The sequence below is a fragment of the Dendrobates tinctorius genome, unplaced genomic scaffold (assembly GCF_039654945.1).
Source record: "Dendrobates tinctorius isolate UK_male_01 unplaced genomic scaffold, ASM3965494v1 ptg000014l, whole genome shotgun sequence".
Lineage (NCBI taxonomy): Eukaryota > Metazoa > Chordata > Amphibia > Anura > Dendrobatidae > Dendrobates > Dendrobates tinctorius.
The window spans coordinates 15,452,692-15,477,554 of record NW_027361682.1 but is presented as its reverse complement, the minus strand read 5'-3'; the positions used below and the strand labels follow the sequence as shown (position 1 = coordinate 15,477,554).

At 46.1% G+C, this 24,863-nt stretch overlaps 1 protein-coding gene across 1 annotated transcript in view; it reads right to left on the bottom strand.

Moving 5' to 3' along the window:
- PIK3R5 (phosphoinositide-3-kinase regulatory subunit 5) overlaps positions 1 to 20,134 on the bottom strand; it is a 142,556-nt gene extending 122,422 nt beyond the window's left edge. The window contains exon 1 of the mRNA XM_073559671.1: positions 19,999 to 20,134. The gene's annotated coding sequence lies outside the window, so the exon portion shown is untranslated. The remainder of the gene's footprint in view (positions 1 to 19,998) is intronic.
- Between the last annotated feature and the right edge of the window lie 4,729 nt (positions 20,135 to 24,863).

Below are 24,863 nucleotides of genomic sequence, written 5' to 3'. Positions count from 1 at the left end.
CTTATTCTGCAGTACAGATACCGACCTTCTTTAACCTAGTTTCTACTTTGTTTCTTATTTCCTTTATTTTTTTTTATACTTTTGACCTATTTTACAAGCAGAGAAATGTGACTCAAAGCTGACATTTTCTGATGTTGGGTATTATGGGGCTAACTGTTTTTTAATTTAAAATACACTCAAAAAATTAGACTTTCACATTGGCCTTACTAATTTCTACTCTGTCTTGAATTTAGTGGCCAGGTTCATGTTTCTCTGTGCCAGTCACTGCACTGCTTACCCATCCGTAAAGAATACTATACTACATAACCTTATAACTGTCTCCTATAAAGCTCTGCACAGTACTCCATCACTCTACATCTTCTCACTCATATCTGCCTATCACTCTCCCCACGTACTTCAATCTGACAATGACCTTAGACTAAAGCCCCCCAAAAACCTTAGATGGCTGTCAGATGAACAATGTTTTGGCTGAGTGTTCGTTTGGCCGGCAGCTATCTCACTCGACTCTCCCATACACAGGAGTGCTCACTCTGCTGAGCTCTCCTGTGATCTCTGTGACATTTCTGGTGGGTGCTTATCTCAAGGAAAACAAAAGGATGAGCAGTCCGAAATCAGACATGCTGGATTCTTAAGTCCCCCAACAATTAAATTAAATAATGTGACATTACTGTTGAAAAGCTTATGTTTTTTTAGGGAATATTAAAACTGTTGATATTGGAAATCAACTGAATTGTCTGGGATAACGCATTCCAGAGAACTGGTGCAGCACGAGAGAAGTCATGGGGATTGAAATGGGTGGTTCAGAGTTTGGAAGAAGTTAAGCCCCCATACACATAAGACTGCCATCCAAACCTGTCAATATCAGTGAGTTTTGCTGATTTTAACATAATGTGTATGGAGGGCTTAGCACTCGAATCACAATGACTTCTCTTGTGCTGCACCACTTCGCTGGAATGCTATACTCCAGACAATTCAGTAAATTTCCAATATCAACAGTTTTAATATTCCCTAACAACAACTGATTTTAGGCAGTCCTATAACATTGTTTAAATTAATTGTTCTCAGTCTTTTCCCTTCTACATTATTTTTCAGAACTTGATTCCCCATCCAAGGAGTCCACAGTTCACGCAGCTTTATGCACTTCACCTCTATACCTAGATCTGGTTGGTTATTGGCTCATGCAGCAATACGTGTTCTCTCCTATGTAGTATAAAAGATGGTCGGGCTGTAGTAATTAAAAAAAAACCCTTCCGCATCTTCCATGGCCACTGTTTCTTCAGACTTGAATCTATTGTGAGCATGAGCCTCACTGCCCTTTCTTTAAATGTTAAAGGGGTATTGTGTCCTTTTTTTTAAAAAAAAAAAGGGGATCCATGCTGTTAAAATAATAAAGGAAGCTTTCTACTTAGAGGGGTTGTCCAGGCTTAGGCTCACTCTGTGACTGGAGACCTGTGAATCGTCACAGCGCGCAGTGTGCATGCTGTCGGGATTCCCCGTTGTTGGGAGATTTCCATACATGCTGTTTCATGACTACTAGACATGAGTTGCCCCGCTCAATATAAGTGAATTGAGTGAGGCCGGACACATCTAGTCTGAATGTGATCGGAAGTGTAGCAAAATTGCATACTTGCGGTCACATGATTGCCCAGAACTGATGAATCCTGACAGCCTGTATTGTGCACGCTGTGAGGAATTACGAGTCTGCCATCATAGAGTGCCAAACATGAACCATCCCTTTAACTTTGCAAATCCGCTACTCACTCCAGTGCTACTGCTCGGTATCCGCTCATGACAGGTTGTCGGGAAGTCGTTGCGTCCATCGGTGACGCAGTGACGGTCAGAGCAGCAATGCTAGAGCAGGAGGTAGATTGCAGGGATGAGTATAGCTTCTTCTTTTTCGTAGCATAGTTCCCAACTGTAAATTTTTTTTAAAAAGTCGGAAAACTGAAATAAGTTGGCGCTTAATATTCACGTCACAATTGTAAATTTTCATTGTTGCAGAAATATTTGACTTGGGCCTTTCAAAGACCCCAAATTACAAAAAAGTAAGGGAGGAGCATTCGAACAATAGACCTCTGAAAAGTGTCCACCAATGTGCAGATGTCTGGTTGTGCAGCCTACATATCGAAGACTGCTGGAGTTACAGATTATCAGACTCTATGTCAGTAGTGTTAATATTAATGTGTTGATGGATGTATTAGTCGGGGATGTGAATCTTTTCGAGATTTGTTTGAAACTATATGTACCTGGCCGGTGCCCACACCTTATGTCCATGCCATTCCTGCATCTGAGTTGGATGATCGGAAAATATACTTGGGCACAAAATTTGTCCGAATGTAAAGGCTCTGTATGACCCACGCTTAAAGGGGTTGTCCAGTGAAAATAAGTTATTACTTCCTCATTGGATAGATGATAACCTATTGATCAATAAGCGTCCGATTGCTGGAACCTGCACCGTGAACTTTATTCCCATTAGAATGGTGTGCACATGATCGCTACATTAAAGGGGTTATATGAGACTTGCCAGCTACCTGCCAGTTTTGCATGGTGGTAGTACCTCCCAGGTCAGGCTGTGATTCTCCTGCTTCCTTTGGCCTCACGTCAACAGAGCAGCCCTTTCTCTTCCAGTTTGCTCTGTCGATGGAGCGTGACTGCAGACGTCATGCTGATTGACAGAAAAGAAAAGTAGACATATTGCATCCGTGCACAGGTCTTTGACTTGTGCATGAGTCCTTACGTGACATCCATTGAAATCAATATAGCGCCGGCAATATAGTCTTGAATGAGACCCCCTTTCGTTTTCATCCATATACCCTACTAGAGCTTACAGATCAGCGTCGTCTTAACCGAACAACCCATGTCAGACTATTTTCATCATCTTGTTAAAAATAGCTATGTACAATGGAGACAGGTGCTATCTGATGTTAAGCAATATTCAGAAAAATTCAGCCGATTAGCTAGAAACTAGTAACCACATTGCGGCCGTTCTGCTCTCTGCTATTGGAAACGTGCATAAAAAGAAAAACCTAACAGGTGAACTATTGGCCTCATGTATCTTGTGATCTAAAATCCCTTGGAAAGAACATTTATAAATCTCCGAAATCTTTATTTTTCCGAACAGAAAAAATACATGTTGTACCCGATTCATTATTTGTGATTTATTGGAGTTACTTTTCTTTTTTTTTATTTTTGTCTTTTGGTATTCACTGATTCTTTTTTTTTGTGCCAAGTTCATCCTTTAAAAAGTCACAAAAATGTGTCACAATGAAATTTTACTCCGAGGAATGCGACATTTGTTAAAAATTGCATTTCATGAATTTGTCTAAAACATCTGGATATCTAAAGTTGTTGAGGAAAAATAAAATAAAAAAGGCTTAAAAAAAAAGAAAACTTAAAAAGTGGCACTAAACTTATAAAGAATAAGGCGCAAATGCTAAAGCAGCTAAAGAGGGAGAAAATTACGCCAGAAAAGTGGAGAAGCAGCAGTGCTGAATCGGAGCTGTTATGTACAACCTTGCTGTCGCTTGCCATTTTATTTTCCATTCATTATAGCCTTAATAGCAACACAATAATAAGATTTGTTCTTATAGACCCCAATATACATACTATAGAGGCACCCCATTACTGATTTCTTATCTATTGTAACCTGTTTAAGACGATGCATGTGTGTGTGATCCTGAGCTTTCATCCTGTACCATTGTAAGTATACGGGACGCATGGAAAGCTTCTGCCTTCTCCAACAACCTGGAAGCCCGAGGAGAAGGCAGAAGCGCTGTAGAAAAGCTTATGTCTTCTGGATACATAAGCCCTGATTCATCATTGCTGTTTTTCCACTTTTCTAGAGTAATTTTCTTCTCTTTTTAATGGCTTTAGTACTCAAGTTTTATTCTGTCTTTTTCTGTTTGTGCACACTGAGTATTGACAGAAAGCTGATAATCAGTGGCGGGGGCGTGGTTGGACTAGGATGCACAAGATAACTAGTCCTGTAGTGAATCTCCTGCTGATAAAACACTGATTTTATTAAAACAAAAAGACACATTAAGTGATACATCGCTGGAATCAGGGTCTAAGCCCCTCCACCATGCTGCTCTCAGATTACATAGCAAGTCCTGCTGATGGATTCTCTTTAAATGATTTGTATCTAGATATGAAGACATCCACTATAGGATAGTTCCTGATAGCCGGAAGTGTGACCGCTATCATCCCATGATCCTGAGAACTGGGCTCAAGAATTTTAACAAACAACTCTATGTCACTATATGTACAAAATTGGCAAAAAAAAGTAGTCATGTAGGATCAAATGACTCTTACAGAGGTTGATAGGTGGTGTAGGGATGTAGTATTTGGTATCTCTGTACATCTCTGGTCTTTAATAAAGGTTTATTGACCTTAGCTCATTGGCATAGCTTATTATGGCAAATGTTTAGGCGGTATGTAATATCTGCTGACCACATAAGAAGTACAGCGAACGTCAAGAAACCAACTGCAGGACATGAAATAAGATATTTATGGAGATGTAGGATGATAAGTGAAAGAATTAGGTTTTGGAAACCCCCAGTATGTATTTTTGAGTGTGGAGGGGAAGAACAGGGACTGTTGTTTCTTCTATTCCTGTGATCTCTTTGGTAACTAATAGGGGATTAATGATCACTTTTTATGCGAATTACGTCGTTAATGAGTCATAAAAAATCCTGCTGTAAAGGTCATTACAGTTTTAATGTGACATGATAACAGAACAGCATAACTCAAAGCCAAAACTCAGAGCACGTTCATCACTCACTGACCTGATGTGATTTTATAGATATATTCCACTCAAAATACCAATTCTTAAAGAATTAGAGCAACGTGGTTAAAAAAAAAACCAAAACACTATTGCCGATAAGACTGAAAAATTTGCATTAAAATTGTAATAATATGCATGAGAGTGAGCCTCATCCATAGGTGTACTTTTATTTAGAGGTGAATTTTTACAACTTTCCCTTATTGCAGCGTCTTAAAGAGGAGCTGTCATTTAAAAAAAAAATGTTTGATGTGCCATAGTGACATGTCAAAAGTTTTGATTCATTGAGAGATAGATGTAGAGATCGATAAAGAGGTAGAAGCTCCGTAGGCGTCCTCGCCTCTGGCAAAGAAGATTCATTTCTTTATAAATAAAATAAAAGCCAAAGCTCTTAGCTGAGCGCTGCTCTCCTCTGTTACAAAAGATTTATTTTATTTATTAATAGAAAAAATAAAAACAGATTCTCTTAGTCAAGTGTTGTTCTCCTCTGTCACATATCTATTACATTAATAATTAAAATAAAAAACACAAAGTTCTTTACTGCTGTTTTCTGTCACAGATGATATATTTTATTTATAGCTCCAACCGAACACGTCTCTTCTCTGTCTCAGATTTAGTTTACTTATTATTCGATTAAATAAAAGCAGAAGCTCTTAGCTGCATGCTGCTCTCCTCTCTCATAGATTTACTTTATCTGTGAATTGATTAAATAAAACAAGCTGTTAGCTGAGTGATGCTCTCCACTGTCACAGATTCATTTTATTCATTTATTAATCTATTAAATAAAAGCAGAATCTCTTAGCCAAACGCTGCTCTTTTCTGTCACATATTTATTTTATTAACCGATTAAATAAAAGCAGAACCTCTGTCACAGAAAATGCAATTTATTTATAAATCAAATAAAAACCGAAGCTCCTAGCCAAGCACTGCTCTCCTATGTCACATAAGATTTACTTTACTTATTAATCAATGAGATAAAAGCAGAAGCTCTTAGGGTCCCATTTCACTTAGCAACGAACCAGCGATCCCGACAACGATACAACCTGCTAAGGATCACTGGTGTGTCGCTAAATGATCGCTAGTAAGCTGCCAAACAGGCAGATCTCTTCAGCGACGCAGCAACGATCCGGTGATCCGTATACCGACCTCGGCGGTCGTTGGTACCTTGCCACACAGCAGCTTTTCTGAGTTCTGCGTCTCCAATGAGGTTGCTCGACGGGGTCAAACACAGCTATGCGCGCTGGCCAGCGGGACACCGACGATGAAAAAATGGCCCAGGACATTCTAGCACAATCAGCGATATCCAGCAGGGGGGCTGATCACCGCTATGTGTCACACGTAGCGAGATCACTGGTGAGGTCGCTGTTGCGTCACAAAATCGGTGACACATCAGCGATCTCGCGATGTGAGACGGGGCCTTTAGTTGAGTGCTGCTCTCCTCAGTTACAGATTTAGCCAAGGACTTGTCTTCTCTGTCAGAGAAGATGTATTTTATTTATTTATTAATAGATCAAATAAAAGCAGAAGCCCTTAGCTGAGTGCTGCTTTCTTCTGTACCAGAAGATAAGACAAAAAACCTTGTAAAGTCTGTCCTCAGTGTAACAAGAGATTAGCATTGGGCTGGTAACTTCTGTTCCTCTTACTTCAATAATTGCTGGGGGTCCCAGCACCCAGACCAAAATGCTGACATGTCAAAAGGTTTCTGAAATGACACTTACACTTCTCCAGGAGAAATAAACTATAAACGGTTAATCCTAGTGCTGGACCAAAAATGTTGAATTCTAAGATTGGTAATCTTTAAGAGCCAGAACACAGTGTATTAGTTTTGCCCAGAGTGTTCCTTTAATCTACAACACAAAATCGCTCTTCTTTTTACACAACTAAACCAAGAGAAACTTTCTTTCTACATCCTTAAATCAACACAGTTAAACTGTGTTGAACCATATTAAAGGTGTTGTTTTCCAGAGTTGTAGCAACACAGGCAGACACGTGATAAAGTATTGTCTCACCTCATTAGGTTGTTATCACATAGTTGCATAGTTTCTAAAAAAATAAGAGAAACAATTGTAGAAAAAGGATAATGAGAATCAAAAAGGCTTTACAGAAAAAGAGTATCCGTTAGGTCATTCAAACTATCATACTAAAGCCTCCCATTCCCCTTGGGTGGCTGTCAGTCACCATCGTTTGGCCGGCAGCTCTCTCGGCTGTCTCACGGACATGTTTGCGCTCACTCTGACTTACTCTCCTGTGTTCTCTATGACAGCGGTTTATCTCAGGTTGAGCAAAAGGATTGGTAGTCTGATTTCGGACTGCTTACCTTAACGCCCCTGACAAAAACCGAATCAGTGGCCGAATCAGTCGATATTGGCAGGTTCGGGCGAGGTTAGTCCAATGTGTATGGGGAGCGTAAGGATGATTTGGCATCCTCATATCCTTGACTAAGCTCTGATCAAAGACTGTTCATTTTACCATATACATTTTCAAAGCAAAGTTGACACTGTGACACAGTCTTGACTCCACCATGGTCACCTATGACATCACTATCAAATAGCAGACTAATTCCTTTTATGGCTTGACTGCAGAGTCCCTCCCTCTGTGTCATCCAATCACAGACTTGCCTATTATTTAGACTGTGCGATGTCACTGCACTCAAACTGTGACATCATCATAGACTGGCATCGGCATAACAGTGAAATCACACAGTTTATTGGTTATGCCAGAGTGATTTCATAGGAGTCAGAGAAAGTTTGTGATAGAAAGCACAGCGAGTCAGTGTAAGCAGGTAGCGGGATGTAGTGACGGACAGGAGGCAGAACAAGGGTTAACAAGTTTAATAACGGGAATACTCCACGCAGGGAGGCAAAGGGTTAAACAGTATAAATGGAAAAGAATGTTGGGAGGTAAAGGGTTAAACAGGGGATGCAACAGTTTAGATGGCAAAGGATATTGTAAGTGGAAGAATGACGGTTCAGATAACGGCAGTTCTTGTGAAGCACTTGTGTCAGGAGTTCCGTCAACTGTAACTCCTGCTGAGAACCCAATGGCGCCGGCAATGGCTGGCGTGATGTCTTTTCCAGAAAGGTCCTTTGGGCCTTAATGTCCCTTCTTCCGGTGGCAGCAGTTGGTCTCCGGTACCTTTCCGCTGAGCCCCGTCCACTTCTGGCAAGGGTGAGGGCCACAGTCCTGTACGAGCCTAACGTGGCTCTGCAAACAGACACTAATGAAGTCAGGGCGCTGGTGTCTGGGCAAATTTTCTCTGGCAACGTCAGGGCGCAAGTGTCAGTCCCGTGTGTGGTAGCTCTTATGTGGCACGTGTACTGTACTCATGGGCATGGAGCATACGGCACCTTGTTCTCTGGTCGCTACTGGGCATGCTGCAGTTTCCTTTTCATGCTGCACGCTGCCTGTTCGTGCCAAGACTCAAACGCCTACAATCACTGGTGCGCAGCTTCTCTCTGGTGGTCACCGGCACACTGCACCTTCTCTCTGTAGTCACTTGGCACACACTGCCTCTCCCTCTCTGGTCCCCGCTGCTGGCGGATGCTGGCCTGCACGACGCTGGCGCTCCACAGACGGAGCACTCTTCTCCCTGGCTGCTGCTGAACACACAGCTCCCCTCAGCGCAGCGGTCCCTGTCCTTCTCGTCTGCTCTGTGTGCGCGGCTCTGCTCTGTGTGCACGGCTCTGCTCTATGTGCACGGCTCCGCTCTGCTCTATGTGCACGGCTCTGCTCTGTTCTATGTGCACAGCCCTGCTCTGTTCTATGTGGCCTGTCGCAGCACCGATACACTGCGGTGAGGGAAGGGGAATCAGAGCGTGCCTCTCACCGCTCTGCGCACTGCACTCCGTTCATGCCAAACTGCCCCGTTGCATGTGCTTTCTCTTCTTTCTCCACCCTCTCCTTGGTCAGCAGGAAGGTCCGCCTCCCCAGGGCTTCCCCCAGGCAACAGGGGAAGATCCGCCTCACTAAAGTTTCCCCCCCGGGAACGGGTGATGCAGCTTCTCTAGTTCCGGACCCGGGACGCAGGTACCCGCAGTCTCGTCGTCCCCCTTACACTCTCCCTCTCCTTTTACTCGCCATTCCATGGGCGAGAGTTCTTCATGCTCCTTTATGCCCTCCTGAAGTGGAATAGATGCCCACAGTTCGCTCATCCATTTTTGTCTCTCATGCACTGCATTTTACCAAAAGAAATCGTCCTGTACATTCCTCAGGGACGAATCATCAGCATGGTAACACAAAGTACTCGGAACTTCAGGTTGAGTGGGCGAGGATGGAGATGAGCCAAAATCTGATGGAGCAGTCATATCAGGAGCCTGTTCCTCTTCTGGGTCAACATGTGGTGGGTCAAGAAATTCACCCTCTTTATATTCCACAGCTGCAGGAGGAGATATCTCAGGTCCACTTTGCATTTCTTCTATCTGGTCAGAATTCCTTGCGCTGGTGGGCAGCAAACTATCATCTTCAGGGAACGAAGCAAGTGGTTCTTCCTCCTCACAATCTGGAACCGTGGCAGCGGGCATTTCAGGAACACTTTTTACTTTCTCCCCTTCGAATTGAACCTCACAGACGGAACTTTCGGATCCAATTTGGAGTTTCACCAGATTTGCCTCCACGCTCCTGAGCAGCGCAGTCTTCTCACTGTAGACAGTAGACACCTTTTCTCTTTCTACTCAGTATCCAGCGTTGTGGCTCTGTCTGGCTCTGGGTGCGGCTTCTCTCTTCTTGCCGTACCATTTCTCCCAGGAGTGGCATTCTCTCCAATTAGCAGAACCTTCAGAGGTTTGCCGTTGGCTGTCTTGGGTAGGCCAACTTCTGAACAGGTGTTCCAGACTTCCACGTCTCCAACACCGTCTTCTGCGCCTATCTGGTGGGTGCTTTGGTCGGGATCGCCGTCCTCTACTGGAAGCATAACCCCTCTGCATTTGCTCTTCTCCCCAAGCTATAGGAATAAATTCTGGAGCTGCTGCTAAAGTTCTCTGCATGCTCCGCACCTCTCCTCTAACTTCTTTCATCTCTTGACGTGAGTTACCTATGGGTATGGCATTGGACTTCAAGGTGACAGCAAGGACTTCCTTCAGCCTCTCGCGGTGTCTTTTCCAGAAAGGTCCTTTGAGCCTTAATGTCCCTTCTTCCGGCGGCAGCGGTTGGTCTCCGGTACCTTCCGCTGAGCCCAGTTCATATGTTGAAGTGGCTGGCAAGGGTGAGGGCCCTCAGCAGGAAGGTCCGCCTCCTCAGGGCTTCCACCAAGCAACAGGGGAAGGTCCGACTCACTAAAGTTTTCCCCGGGGAACAGGGGATTCAGCCTCTCTAGTTCCAAACCCGACACGCAGGTACCCGCAGTCTCGTGCCCCTTACAGCAGCAATGTTAATGTTGCAGATTAAACCAATGCTTGGATGATGTCACAAAGCGCAGTGGAAGGAAAGTCTGTGATTGGATGATTATTTATTTATTATTATTTATTGTTATAGCGCCATTTGATAATACATACTATTCAATTAACGTTGGACACTTACGGATCTGATATCGATGACAGGTCAATATCATAATCCTAGACAAATTTTTTTGAAGCCCATGTTTTGTATAATGCTGTCACAAATTGCATAGAGATCACACAAACAAAGGCTTAACATGCAACATTAAAGGGTTATTTACCCCCTCAAAAAAAGTTATCCTCTTTCCATGGAATAAGGGATAACTTGCTGATCACCGCAGGTCCGACTTCTGGGATCAGTACTGATCCCGGTATCGAGGCTCTGCAGCTACATCTTGAATGGATTGGAGGTGTGCATACTGCACCTTCACTCACTCATGCTTCCTGCTTCCTACCTCAGGACAAGCACAGAACACACTACCAGACAGGAGCAGCATGCTTCCTCTCCCTCAGGACAGGCACAGAACACACTACCGGACAAGAGCAGCATACTTTCTCCCTCAGGACAAGAAAGATCACAGTAACGGACCACAGCAGCATGCTTCCTAACTCAGTACAGGTACATAACACTACAGGACCTGAGCATCATGTTTCCTCCATCAGGATAAGCACAGAACACATTAGTGCACCAGAGCAGCATGATCCCATTCTTCCTCCCTCAGGACAAGCACAGAACACACTACTGGACCAGAGCAACATGCTTCCTCCCTCAAGACAAGTGTAATAATCGCAGGTACGCAGGATGCAGTGATAAGATGGGAGACGAGATGAACTTTAAGATGTAACTTTTATATATATATATATATATATATATATATATATATATATATATATGTAGATGCCTATGGGGCTATCTCGAGCAACCAAACAAGTTAACAGCAGTTATCCTCGCAGGGATCAACACAAGAATACACTGGTAACACAAACACGACTAACCCGGAGCGATGGTCGATGATGCTTCGGCGTATCAGCCGCTGGGCCCAGTCAATGAGGATTTGGCGGAGATTTCGGGCGTTCCTATGCCCCGGCGAAGTGGGGGCACAGCAGGCCCCTGAAGAGTTCCTCTGCGACGCAGCTCCCGGCGGAGGTGGGACGGCGTTGCCCGGGGACCGGACGGTGTAGATCGCAGCCACCAAATGGGTTCGGGCAGCGGCGGCCGCGGGTGGCAGTGGACAGGCCGCACCCGCGGAGTGAAGCCGGGCGGTGGTGGCCGCAGGCAGCGTCGGACAGGCCGCACCCACGGGGTGGAGTCGGGCGGTGGCGGGCGGCAGCGGACAGGCCGCACCCGCGGGGTGGAGTTGGGTGGTGGTGGGCGGCAGCGGACAGGCCGCACCCGCGGGATGGAGTCGGGCGGTGGCGGCTGCTGGGAGCGCGGGCAGGCGGTCGGTGTCTCTCCGTTGGACGGCTCGGTGCCGTCTCCCTTCTGTCGGTGGTGAGTCTCCCTTCAGTCTCTCCTGTTGCTGCTCTGCTCTCCTTGCTCTGGCTTTGGCTCTCGCTCTGGCTCTCTGGCACCCTCTAGTTTCTTTGCTCCTTCTCTCCTGCTCCATCGACTGCCCTCTGCTGGCGTCCTCAGCCCCTTTTATATTAGCTCCTCCCCCGACCTTTCTAGAAGTCTCTGTGGTCCGTCCTCTAATTATGTCCTCTGGAAACAGTCCCCCTAGGAACCTTGGTGATGGCCCCTTTGGTTCCGCCACACAGCGGTGACTCCTCCTCCTACATAAGCACACAACACATTACCGAACCAGAACAGCATGCTTCCTCCCACATCACAAGCACAGAACACATTATTGAACCAGAACAGCATGCGTCCTCCCTCAGGACAAGCAGAGAACACACTACCAGACCGGGCAGCATGCTTCCTCCCTCCTGACAAGCACAGAATACAGTACGGATCAGAGCAGCATACTTCCTTCAGCACAAGCACAGAACACAGTACTTGACCAGAGCAGTATGCTTTCTGCCTCAGGACAAGCACAGAACACACTACCAGACCAGAGCAGCATGCTTCCTCCATCAGGACAATCACAGACCACATTACCGGACCAGAGCAGCATGCTTCCTCCCTCAGGACAATCACAGAACACACTACTGGACCAGAGCAACATGCTTCCTTCCTCAGGACAACCACAGAACACACTACTGGACCAGAGCAACATGCTTCCTTCCTCAGGACAAGCACAGAACGCAATATTGGACCGGAACAACATGTTTCCTCTCACATCAGAAGCACAGACAGAACACAGTATTGAACCAGAACAGCATGCTTCCTCCCTCAGGACAAGCACAGAACACACTACCAGACCCGGGCAGCATGCTTCCTCTCTCCTGACAAGCACAGAACACAGTACTGGAGCAGTGTAGCATGATACCTTAAGCACAGAACACAGTACTGGACCAAAGTACTACCGAACCAGAACAACATGCTTCCTCCCACATCACAAGCACAGAACACAGTATTGGACCAGAACAGCATGCTTCCTCCCTCAGGACAAGCATAGAACACACTACCAGATCAGAGCAGCATGCTTCCTCCCTCAGGACAAGCACAGAACACATTCCCAAACCAGACCAGCATGCTTCTTCCCACATCACAAGCACAGAACGCAATATTGGACCAGAACAACATGCTTCCTCCCACATCACAAGCACAGACAGAACACAGTAGTGAACCAGAACAGTATGCTTCCTCCCTCAGGACAAGCACAGAACACACTACCAGACCCAGAGAGCATGCTTCTTCTCTCCTGGCAAGCACAGAACACAGTACTGGACCAGCGTAGCATGATACCTAAACACAGAACACAGTACTGGACCAAAGTACTATGCTTCCTTCAGCACAAGCACAGAACACAAGAACACAGTAGTGGACCAGAGTAGCATGCTTCCTTCAGCACAAGCACAGAACACACTACCAGACCAGAGCAGCATGCTTCCTCTCTCAAGACAAGCACAGAACACATTACAGAACCAGAACAGCATGGTTCCTCCAATATCACAAGCACAGAACACAGTATTGGACCAGAACAGCATGCTTCCTCTCTCAGGACAAGCACAGAACACACTACCATACCAAAGAAGCATGCTTTGCCCCTCAGGACAAGCACAGAACACACTACCAGACCAGAGCAGCAAGCTTCCTCTCTCAGAACAAGCACAGAACACATTACAGAACCAGAACAGCATGGTTCCTCCCACATCACAACACAGTATTGGACCAGAACAGCATGCTTCCTCTCTCAGGACAAGCACAGAACATACTACCAGACCAGAGCAGCAAGCTTCCTCTCTCAGAACAAGCACAGAACACATTACAGAACCAGAACAGCATGGTTCCTCCCACATCACAACACAGTATTGGACCAGAACAGCATGCTTCCTCCCTCAGGACAAGCATAGAACACACTACCAGATCAGAGCAGCATGCTTCCTCCCTCAGGACAAGCACAGAACACATTCCCAAACCAGACCAGCATGCTTCTTCCCACATCACAAGCACAGAACGCAATATTGGACCAGAACAACATGCTTCCTCCCACATCACAAGCACAGACAGAACACAGTAGTGAACCAGAACAGTATGCTTCCTCCCTCAGGACAAGCACAGAACACACTACCAGACCCAGAGAGCATGCTTCTTCTCTCCTGGCAAGCACAGAACACAGTACTGGACCAGCGTAGCATGATACCTAAACACAGAACACAGTACTGGACCAAAGTACTATGCTTCCTTCAGCACAAGCACAGAACACAAGAACACAGTAGTGGACCAGAGTAGCATGCTTCCTTCAGCACAAGCACAGAACACACTACCAGACCAGAGCAGCATGCTTCCTCTCTCAAGACAAGCACAGAACACATTACAGAACCAGAACAGCATGGTTCCTCCAATATCACAAGCACAGAACACAGTATTGGACCAGAACAGCATGCTTCCTCTCTCAGGACAAGCACAGAACACACTACCATACCAAAGAAGCATGCTTTGCCCCTCAGGACAAGCACAGAACACACTACCAGACCAGAGCAGCAAGCTTCCTCTCTCAGAACAAGCACAGAACACATTACAGAACCAGAACAGCATGGTTCCTCCCACATCACAACACAGTATTGGACCAGAACAGCATGCTTCCTCTCTCAGGACAAGCACAGAACATACTACCAGACCAGAGCAGCATGCTTCCTCTCTAAGGACAAGCACAGAACACACTACCAGACCAGAGCAGCATGCTTCCTCCCTCAGGACAAGCACAGAACACACTACCAGACCAGAGCAGCATGCTTCCTCCAGCAGGACAAGCACAGAACACACTACCAGAAAAGAGCAGCATGCAGGACAAGCACAGAACACATTACAGAACCAGAACAACAAGCTTCCTCCCACATCACAAGCACAGAACACAGTATTGGACCAGAACAGCATGCTTCCTCCCACATCGCAAGCACAGAACACAGTATTGGACCAGAACAGCATGCTTCCTCTCTCAGGACAAGTACAGAACACACTACCAGACCAGAGCAGCATGCTTCTTCCCTCAGGACAAGCACAGAACACACTACCAGAAAGGAACATCATGCTTCCTCTCTCAGGACAAGCACAGAACATATTACAGAACCAGAACAACAAGCTTCCTCCCACATCACAAGCACAGGACACACACTACTAGACCAGAGCAGCATGCTTCCTCCCTTAGGACAAGCACAGAACACACTACCAGACCAGAGCAGCATGCTTCCTCCCTCAGGACAAGCACAGAACACACTACCAGACCAGAGCAGCATGCTTCCTCCCTCAGGACAAGCACAGAACACACTACCAGACCAGAGCAGCATGCTTCCTCCCTCAGGACAAGCACAGAACACACTACCAGACCAGAGCAGCATGCTTCCTCCCTCAGGACAAGCACAGAACACACTACCAGACCAGAACAGCATGCTTCCTCCCTCAGGACAAGTACAGAACACACTACCAGACCAGAGCAGCATGCTTCCTCTATCAGGACAAGCACAGAACACACTACCAGACCACAGCAGCATTCTTCCTCCCTCAGGACAAGCACAGAACACACTACCAGACCAGAGCAGCATGCTTCCTCCCTCAGGACAAGCACAGAACACACTACCAGAAAAGAACATCATACTTCCTCTCTCAGGACAAGCACAGAACACATTACAGAACCAGAACAACAAGCTTCTTCCCACATCACAAGCACAGGACACACACTACTAGACCACAGCAGCATGCTTCATCCCTTAGGACAAGCACAGAACACAGTACTAGACCAGAACAGCATGCTTCCTTCCTCATGACAAGCACAGAACACACTACTAGTCCTTTATGTTATTATGTTGTCATGGTTGCAGAGTACTACAAACAAACATTGCATGTCTTTGGATCTTGTCCTTATTGGGAGAAATGGGGAATAAGTCACTGGTTTTCGTTAACGAGACACGGGTGTACTGAGATTTGCTTACAAGCAATTCGCCATAGGAAAAACAAATATCCAAAAAGACATCCAAAAGTATCCAAACACCTCTGTCCCCTAAAAACTCAGCAGGATTGGACAACTTTAATGTGGGGCCGTTATAGCCTGTTCAGTTTAGTCTACAGTCACCCAGCAGTGATATTTGGCAGCCGCACCATCCTCCTCCACCACCTAATAAAGCTGCCTGTCAATGGGGGAGAGGGTGTGATAAATGCTAGAACCCCATTCATATGGCAGGTCCCTCATGGGAATGGCCAGATTAACATCTATCTGACCCCATTTTCTCTCTCTCTCTTGTAATGAAGTAATTTGACCGTGAACAGGTCTAGATCATTATCTGGCTACCAATCCGGGGTTAATTGTCTAGAAGAGGATGTTGATCACCAAACAAAGCCGCGTTCTCTCACATCGCGGCCTCCTGCTACTCAACGCCATACCCTGACTTCCGAGTCCCATACATTCTTGTATCACTGTCATGGTCAGTTCCCTTGTTTACCCTCCATTAGCATTGAACATGCCATCCCAAAAAAAAAAAAAAGAAGAAACTACAAACGTCAAGCTATTTGCCTTGTCCTCATCTGTACCTCTCCCAGGACCAGTGCATTCTTCTGCTAAAATCCTCTGTGCTGCATGTTTCCATTAGTCCAATACAAGTTAGATAAAGCAGCAGCAAGTGTGCTCCGTCATCAATGCATTCAAACATGTGATCATGTGGGTAACAGGGAAAGGGGTCTCGAGATCGGTGAGAGTCACACTGAGGAGTTTACGACAAGAAGCAGACATTTTCAGGTGGAAATATTCTCTTCCGGCAGGAACAAGAAGTAACCTGACAAATCCTCTCAGGGATGGAAATCTACTTACTAAGCCTAAATTCCAGCAGATATTTCCTTATAAAAATAGTTAAAAATCCAGCTATGCGGATACTTCTGATTGTTAGCTTCAATGCTTGAAATGGCTGTTCTAATGAGAGATTGTTTCATAGTTGAAAGAAGACATAAGTCCATTAAGTTCAACCTATAACCCAACACGTTAATCCAGAGGAAGGCAAAAAAAAAACCATGGTGTAGATGCTAATTGCCCCATATTAAGGGAAAAATTCCTTCCACATACAGCAACTCAGCTAGGTCTTTGAATCAAGGTCCCATCTCCAGAATCTAGTACCCATAATCTGCAATATTATATTTGTCAAGAAAAACATCCAGGCTCTTTTTGAACTTGCTTTGCGATTCAACCAATACAACATGTTGTGGCAATGAGTTCTATAGTCTTACTGCTCATACAGTAAAGAATCCATAGTCTTATTGCTCATACCGTAAAGAATCCATAGTCTTACTGCTTGTACGGTAAAAGCAACCGTACAGAAAAATTACAATCTCACTGTGTGGCGCCCCCAGGAGTATGGTCGTCACAGCGGCATTGCCTTTCTCCAGGGAGGGTGATGTCAGGCTTGGAAGCAATGAAGGGTCTCTCTAGCAGTTAACCATAGCATGCAACACACTTCCCACTCCAGGCAAGCAGAGGGAGCTCTGAACCAGAATTGGGGGAGGAGTGCTCTCTGAGGGCCAGGAAGGGAAGTGGGAAGTTAGTGTGAGGAGGCCGAAGTGTGTAGACATGGAGAGAGAAGCTGGGGGACTGAGCGGAGTTGAGAGCTCGTTCCCAGCTGGAGCGCATGATCTGGAGCCTGGTCTCCACGGTTGTATGGATACTGATGGTCCTGCAACAGAAACCAGAGGAATAGGAAGCTGTAAATGCTCTATTCCCATCTAAGACTCGGAGGCACAACAGCAACGGGTGAGCCAAGAGAGATAGAGGGCTACAGCTGTCTGCCATATGAGGTAGATCTGAGAGGGAACAAGAAGGAGGAACGTCAGTGTAAGACAGTACTGGATGTACCTCAAGTAAGCGCCAGGAAGGAGACTACACAACCTATCTGCATAGAGAGATTCCTGAGTTGCTTCCAGGCTAATCAGCTCCTGTGCCATCTGTAATCAGGACCCTGGACTGCACTTACAAAGTAAAGGTAAAGAAACTACATTCCGCTGTGTCCTTGCCTTCTTTCTGCAACTTCTCCAGCACTGCTACATCTCTGTGCCAGACACTGCACCCTCTTCCCCAACACCGATCTACACTGCCCTGGGACTGCAGCCCTGCCTGAGGAGGGCGACACCATCATTGCTGCACCACACCATCTGTCCCAGAGGATCTGTCTGCAGCGTCGGCTTAACATCTTCATTGCCGAATACCACAGGTGGCGTCACAAATCACTCAGAAACTTTATTCCACCACTCTACCCCTTTTACATGGGCGCCCAGGGCCACGGACCGGGTCACCGCTGCTGTGACATTCCCCTCTGAGAGACTGGCTAGGTACCGAGTACCCCACAGCCCTGGGAGGGCGACCCAACTGCTCAAACAGGAAAGGATACAGAGTATTACTGCTCACACAGTAAAAATAGTCTCACTACTTTTGCAGTAAAGAATCCATAGTCTCACTGATCATACAGTAAAGGTTCCATAGCCTCCCTGCTGGTATAGTAAGGAATACATATCCTCACTGCTCGTAGCAGTAAATAATCTATAGTCTCACTGCTTGGAAGAATAAAGAATCTAGTCTCACAGCTCTTTACAGTAAAGAATCCATAATGTCGATGCTCATACAGTAAAGAATCCAGAAATGTTGCTGCTCATACAGTAAAGAATCCATAATCCCACTGCACGTACAGTAAATAATCAATATTCTCACTGATCGTACAGTAAAGAATACAGATCCAGGGTCGCACTGCTTGTACAGTAAAGAATTCAGTCTCACTACTGATAACAGTATAGAATCCAGAGTCTCACTGCTTGTACAGTAAAGAATCCAGTCTCACTACTGATAACAGTATAGAATCCAGAGTCTCACTGCTTGTACAGTAAAGAATCCAGTCTACTGATAACAGTATAGAATCCAGAGTCTCACTGCTTGTACAGTAAAGAATCCAGTCTCACTACTGATAACAGTATAGAATCCAGAGTCTCACTGCTTGTAAAGTAAAGAATTCCTACTCTCACTGCTTGTAAAAATACAGAATCCATGGTATCACTGCTCGTACTGTAAAGAATCACTAGATGTGATGATTAAACCTTCTGTCCTGTAGATATAGAGGATGCCTGCTTGTCATCATTGTAGACCTATTTGATGACTGGATTGGGCAATATGAACTTAACTGCCTAATCTTTTTATCCTCAGGGATGATATGCTGCAGCTTTTGTTCCTCTCCCCATTGAAAACATGTGCACGTTTGGTCGAGCATTTATGTGTATGGGGCTGAGACAGCGACAGTGCGACACTTGTTCATCTGACCACTGTCTCGTGTGTTTGGGATCCTTTACTCACCCATCCACTGGGCGGAATCTACCCATTTTATTTTGGGATTTGTAATGGTATTTCTAGACTTGGAAGCACAACCAGAAAAAAAATTCTGTTTTTTATATTTCTCCTTTTTTTAGTAGTATAACATATACCGTAATAATACAAATCTGGCAATTACTAGATGTCCCCGATCCCTGCAGCCCACCCCTTGTAGAGTCCCAGATACCGCCGGGGGGTTATCAGCTCCGTCACTTCGGTTTTTCTGGAAAACTTCCTTATTTTCATGATCCAAATGACTTTCCACCTTGTGAAGTTTCTTTCAGTAAGGGACAGTCCACACTTGCCTCATCTCAATGCATTTCCAGAAGCAAAAACCACACTGCAATTAATCTGGCAGCGTTTCCTTCGCCCAGTTCCTGTCTGTCATTGACCACCACGACATATTTTTTTACTTTTTTTTTTGCTCGTTTTGTAAGGAAAGTAAAGTTGTGAAAACGTTCCATTATGTATGTATCGCACGGGGGGACCCAGGACATCCTGTACTCAGTCTGTGATGCAGCACACAAGAGTTTTGCAACTCTAACATCCTGGCGAGCGCTGCCAGATATCGCATTAGTTCTAGCCTTTCCTGGGAAAGCTGGATAGAAACAATGTCACCCAGCTTTCCAGCACCACTGAAAGGCAAAACAGCAATAAATAAAAAAAAAAGGGCATTGCAAAAGTTTGCATCATGTTCTCCAAATAATGCTGAATAGCCAAAATGTCTGCATGCCCCCTCCCCAAAATATAAAACAAGAACCAAGCTCGAGATTGCGCAGACTGCTATTTATACAATTTGCCCCAATATTTGCTGCACAGTTTAAGCTAAAGGGGAAACTCCCTTTAAATTGTCAATGCATTGATAATGATATATTAGTTTTATGCTGGAAATTGAGAGACTAGCTGCACTCACCTTTGACTCCTTTACGGCTTGTCTGCCATCCACCTGCAAGGGGGCAGGAATTCAGAATCGGTGGTCCCTAGAGATGCCAGGTGTTCATCTGACCCATGTCACACACATCTTGTCTAAGGAAACTGCTGTGTGTCAGTGACAGGCTGTAACAGAGAGGAGGGGAGGATACGTACACCTCTCACCCTCCCAGGGAGGATGGCCAAATGTGATCCTTGTACATAGGCCTGCCCTGTTAGATGAGGACGGCGTGCACTTGTATAGAAGGCAAATGCATAAGTTATCCATGTGCAAGAGAAGAAAATGATGGCACTCACCGTTCTAAAATCCGAATCTTTATTCCATCATTATAAACTTCGGCAGGGGAGCAATGTGTCCAGTGTGGACCACGGCCGTTTCGCACCGCCACGCTTCTACGGGTCCTAAATGCGTAAGTTGCAATCCTCTAAAATCTTATGGCAGCTGACGGCAAACCGGCGCAAGTTTAATCCCCTTTTGTAAAGGGAACAGTTCCAATAATTTATATGCATAAGGGAATCATGACAATATTGCAGTGTAAACAGATATACACTCGTTTGTCAGGTGAAATGATTTTTTTTTTTTAAAGCTTGCTTAAAAATCATTGCTCTCAGCACCACATCATCCTGCGTAAACAGGACTCGTGCTGCCGAGTGCAGCGACTGCGGAATGATTTACTACATATTGCCCAGTGCGCATCATTTAGCATGGTCAGAAGATTAAGGCTGCTTTCACATATCAGTTTTTGGCGTTAGTCACAATCCTTCGGATCCGTCGCAGATTGTGAAAAACTGATGCGACGGATCCGTTTTTTCACCCGTTCCGCTAGCCGGATCAGTCAAAAAAACGGATCCGTCACATCCATTTTTCATCCGTTTCTTCCATTTTTTTGACGGATCCGTTTTTAAAAACGCCCACAAACAGATAGATAGATAGATAGATAGACAGATCTATAGATAGATAGATAGATAGATATGGGATAGATAGATAGATAGATAGACAGATCTATAGATAGATAGATAGATAGATAGATAGATAGATAGATAGATAGATAGATATGGGATAAATAGAATACATGATATATCCATAGATATATCGGACATAGACAAAAACGTTCCTCTGTCCGTTGTCTCCAGCCGATGGACAAAGAATTTCCGACTGAACCGTCAAACCCACACACAGACCCGCATACCCCCGCATACCCCACACAGACCCGCATACCCCCACACAGACCCGCATACCCCCACACAGACCCCTGCACAGACCCACAGACCCCTGCACAGACCCGCATACCCCCGCAGAGACCCCTGCACAGACCCGCATACCCCCACACAGACCCCTGCACAGACCGACAGACCCGCATACCCCCACACAGACCCCTGCACAGACCCACAGACCCCTGCACAGACCCGCATACCCCCGCAGAGACCCCTGCACAGACCCGCATACCCCCACACAGACCCCTGCACAGACCCACAGACCCCTGCACAGACCAGCATACCCCCGCACAGACCCCTGCACAGACCCGCATACTCCCACACAGACCCCTGCACAGACCCCTGCACAGACCCGCATACCCCCACACAGACCCCTGCACAGACCGACAGACCCGCATACCCCCACACAGACCCCTGCACAGACCCACAGACCCCTGCACAGACCCGCATACCCCCGCATAGACCCCTGCACAGACCCACAGACCCGCATACCCCCACACAGACCCCTGCACAGACCCACATACCCCCACACAGACCCCTGCACAGACTCGCATACCCCCGCACAGACCCCTGCACAGATCCACAGACCCGCATACCCCCACACAGACCCCTGCACAGACCCGCATACCCCCGCACAGACCCCTGCACAGACCCACAGACCCGCATACCCCCACACAGACCCCTGCACAGACCCACAGACCCACATACCCCCACACAGACCCCTGCACAGACTCGCATACCCCCGCACAGACCCCTGCACAGACCCACAGACCCGCATACCCCCACACAGACCCCTGCACAGACCCACATACCCCCGCACAGACCCCTGCACAGACCCACAGACCCACATACCCCCACACAGACCCCTGCACAGACTCGCATACCCCCGCACAGACCCCTGCACAGACCCACAGACCCGCATACCCCCACACAGACCCCTGCACAGACCCGCATACCCCCGCACAGACCCCTGCACAGACCCACAGACCCACATACCCCCACACAGACCCCTGCACAGACTCGCATACCCCCGCACAGACCCCTGCACAGACCCACAGACCCGCATACCCCCACACAGACCCCTGCACAGACCCACATACCCCCGCACAGACCCCTGCACAGACCCACAGACCCGCATACCCCCACACAGACCCCTGCACAGACCCACATACCCCCGCACAGACCCCTGCACAGACCCACAGACCCGCATACCCCCACACAGACCCCTGCACAGACCCACATACCCCCGCACAGACCCCTGCACAGACCCACATACCCCCACACAGACCCCTGCACAGACCCGCATACCCCCGCACAGACCCCTGCACAGACCCACAAAAATCGGACGACAGATCCATCGCTGTCCGATTTTTCGACGAAGACAAAATGTATTCCTATGTCCGTTGTCTCCGGCCGACGGACAAAGAATTTCCAACAGATCTGGCGAACGACGAATGAAACGTGCAGCCATCAGTCGCAATCCGTCGCTAATACAAGTTTATGAGAAAAAAACGGATCCAGCGGCATCAGTCGCCCAATCCGTTTATTTCAAAATTCGACGGATTGTGACTGATGGCAAAAAACTGATGTGTGAAAGGGGCCTAAGCGATAAACATTCACAGATCGGCAGTCGTTCGTCGGATGAAATGATTTTTTTTAAACCTTGCTTAAAAATCATTGTTCCCGGCTCTACATCGTCCGACATAAACAGGATTCACGCTGCCGAGAATAACGGCTACTGACTGATCTACTAAATATTGCTCAGTGCGCATCGTTTACCACCATCAGAAGATTAAGTGATAAACATTTACCTATAGGCGGTCGTTCGTCAGGTGAAATTATTTTTTTAAAGCTTGTTTAAAAATCATTGTTCTCAGCACATCGTCCTACGTAAACAGGACTTGTGCTGGCGAGTACAATGGCTACTGAACGATCTACTACTACATATCGCTCAGTGCACATTGTCTAGCACGGTCAGAAGATTTATCAAGAAACATTTTGCCGATCGGCAGTCGTTTAGTGCATCCGGTTGGTTCATGTAAACGGACTCTTATCCAATCCTTTACTAGAACTGTTTTAACTAACAGTTTTCAGCCATATGCTGCTTGATACACACAGTGAAAACTCAGAAACTTGCAATCTAGAGATTATTTACACCCTCCTCCCATATGGAAGAAATAAAATCACCAGAGCAGCTGGGTCTCTACGGACTAAGGCGCTGTTCACACAGAGCGTTTTTTTTAATGCAAATTAAAATGGCTATTTTACAGCCCCAGCAAAGGCTATGACATTTCAGAAATCTCATTCACACAATTTTTTTTTTTTTTTCCCCTGACTGAATGTGAGAACTGCGTCTTTTTTTAAATTTGCAGGATGTCATTACTTTCAGCATTTTTTCAGCATTTTTTCAGCCATAGAAAGCAATAAAAATTGAAAAACACTGCAAAAAATGCAACAAACATTTTTCCTGCATTTTTTAAGAATTTTTGGTGAATAAAATATACATATTGCCTCTTCAGAGAGGAAGAAGACAAGAACTCTAGCGATACCTATCGGAAGTAGCAATCCTAAAGGTCAATATCAACCCTTTAACAGGCTTTGCCACATGTCATAGATTAAAAGCCAAACCAGAATCTCAATTGGCAGAAACATGTTTCGGGGTGTTTGCGCCTCCTCAGTGCAAGGAAAAAAATCACTGCTACTCATGAGTCAAACGCAACAAAATGCTGCAAAATGGGCAATTTGAGTGCAGCGTTTTTACTGACAAGAGAACAGGTTTCGGCTTCAGAAAAAAATGCAGCAAAAATGCTGCGTGTGTATGATCTTGTAGACAGTCTATAGGCGGACTGTTAGTGGCGATCCATCAAGAGGGAGATTATGCTTAGTCCGATCCAATTGTTTTTTCCAAGGTGAGGTGATGACAACTATGTTTTGTGCTTAGTGGGAAACTTGGTCGACCATTTGTCTGGGGATAATGACTTGTTTATACCTACACAGTAGGATTTTTGGGGGTTAACAGGCCCACACCCTGCTCTGAGCGATGTCTGTGTGGTTAAAACAGGAACCAGTGGCTTCTTTCATCAACAGTTTACTGTAACAGCCCCTTGTAGTGTAAGTGCTGCCATATGAGGAAGATGAGCAATTTCTATGGTCGTATACCCCAAGCCTTGTCAGTAAACAGGATTTCAAAACTAAAGTAGGCACGTGGGTGACATATTCTAAGTACTACCCAAAAAGGATGGCACTCACATTTACATACAGCGTCGGACTGGGGTGTCTGGGGCCCACAGGGAGAATTTCGGGGCCCCATACTGGCAACATTTTTGGGGCCCACTTGAGACTCCACCCAGGCTTCACCCCAGCCCTGCCTCCACCCCTCGAACTGTCCACAGTCCCACCGCTCTCTCTTGGAAAAACTCCACTTCTCACCAATCACACATTAACAATTCCCATGACCAGATCACACATATAGCCAGCTGCTCTTGTTTTGGCCAAAAGACTTTTTTAATCTGCCACCACGACAAGGTAGACTCTTTTGGCCAGACCCTACTCTACTCTAACCTATTAAACATTTGCTAAAATATGCAATACAATTCAGGTATATTTTTATTTATTTTTCAATTTTTAAAATGA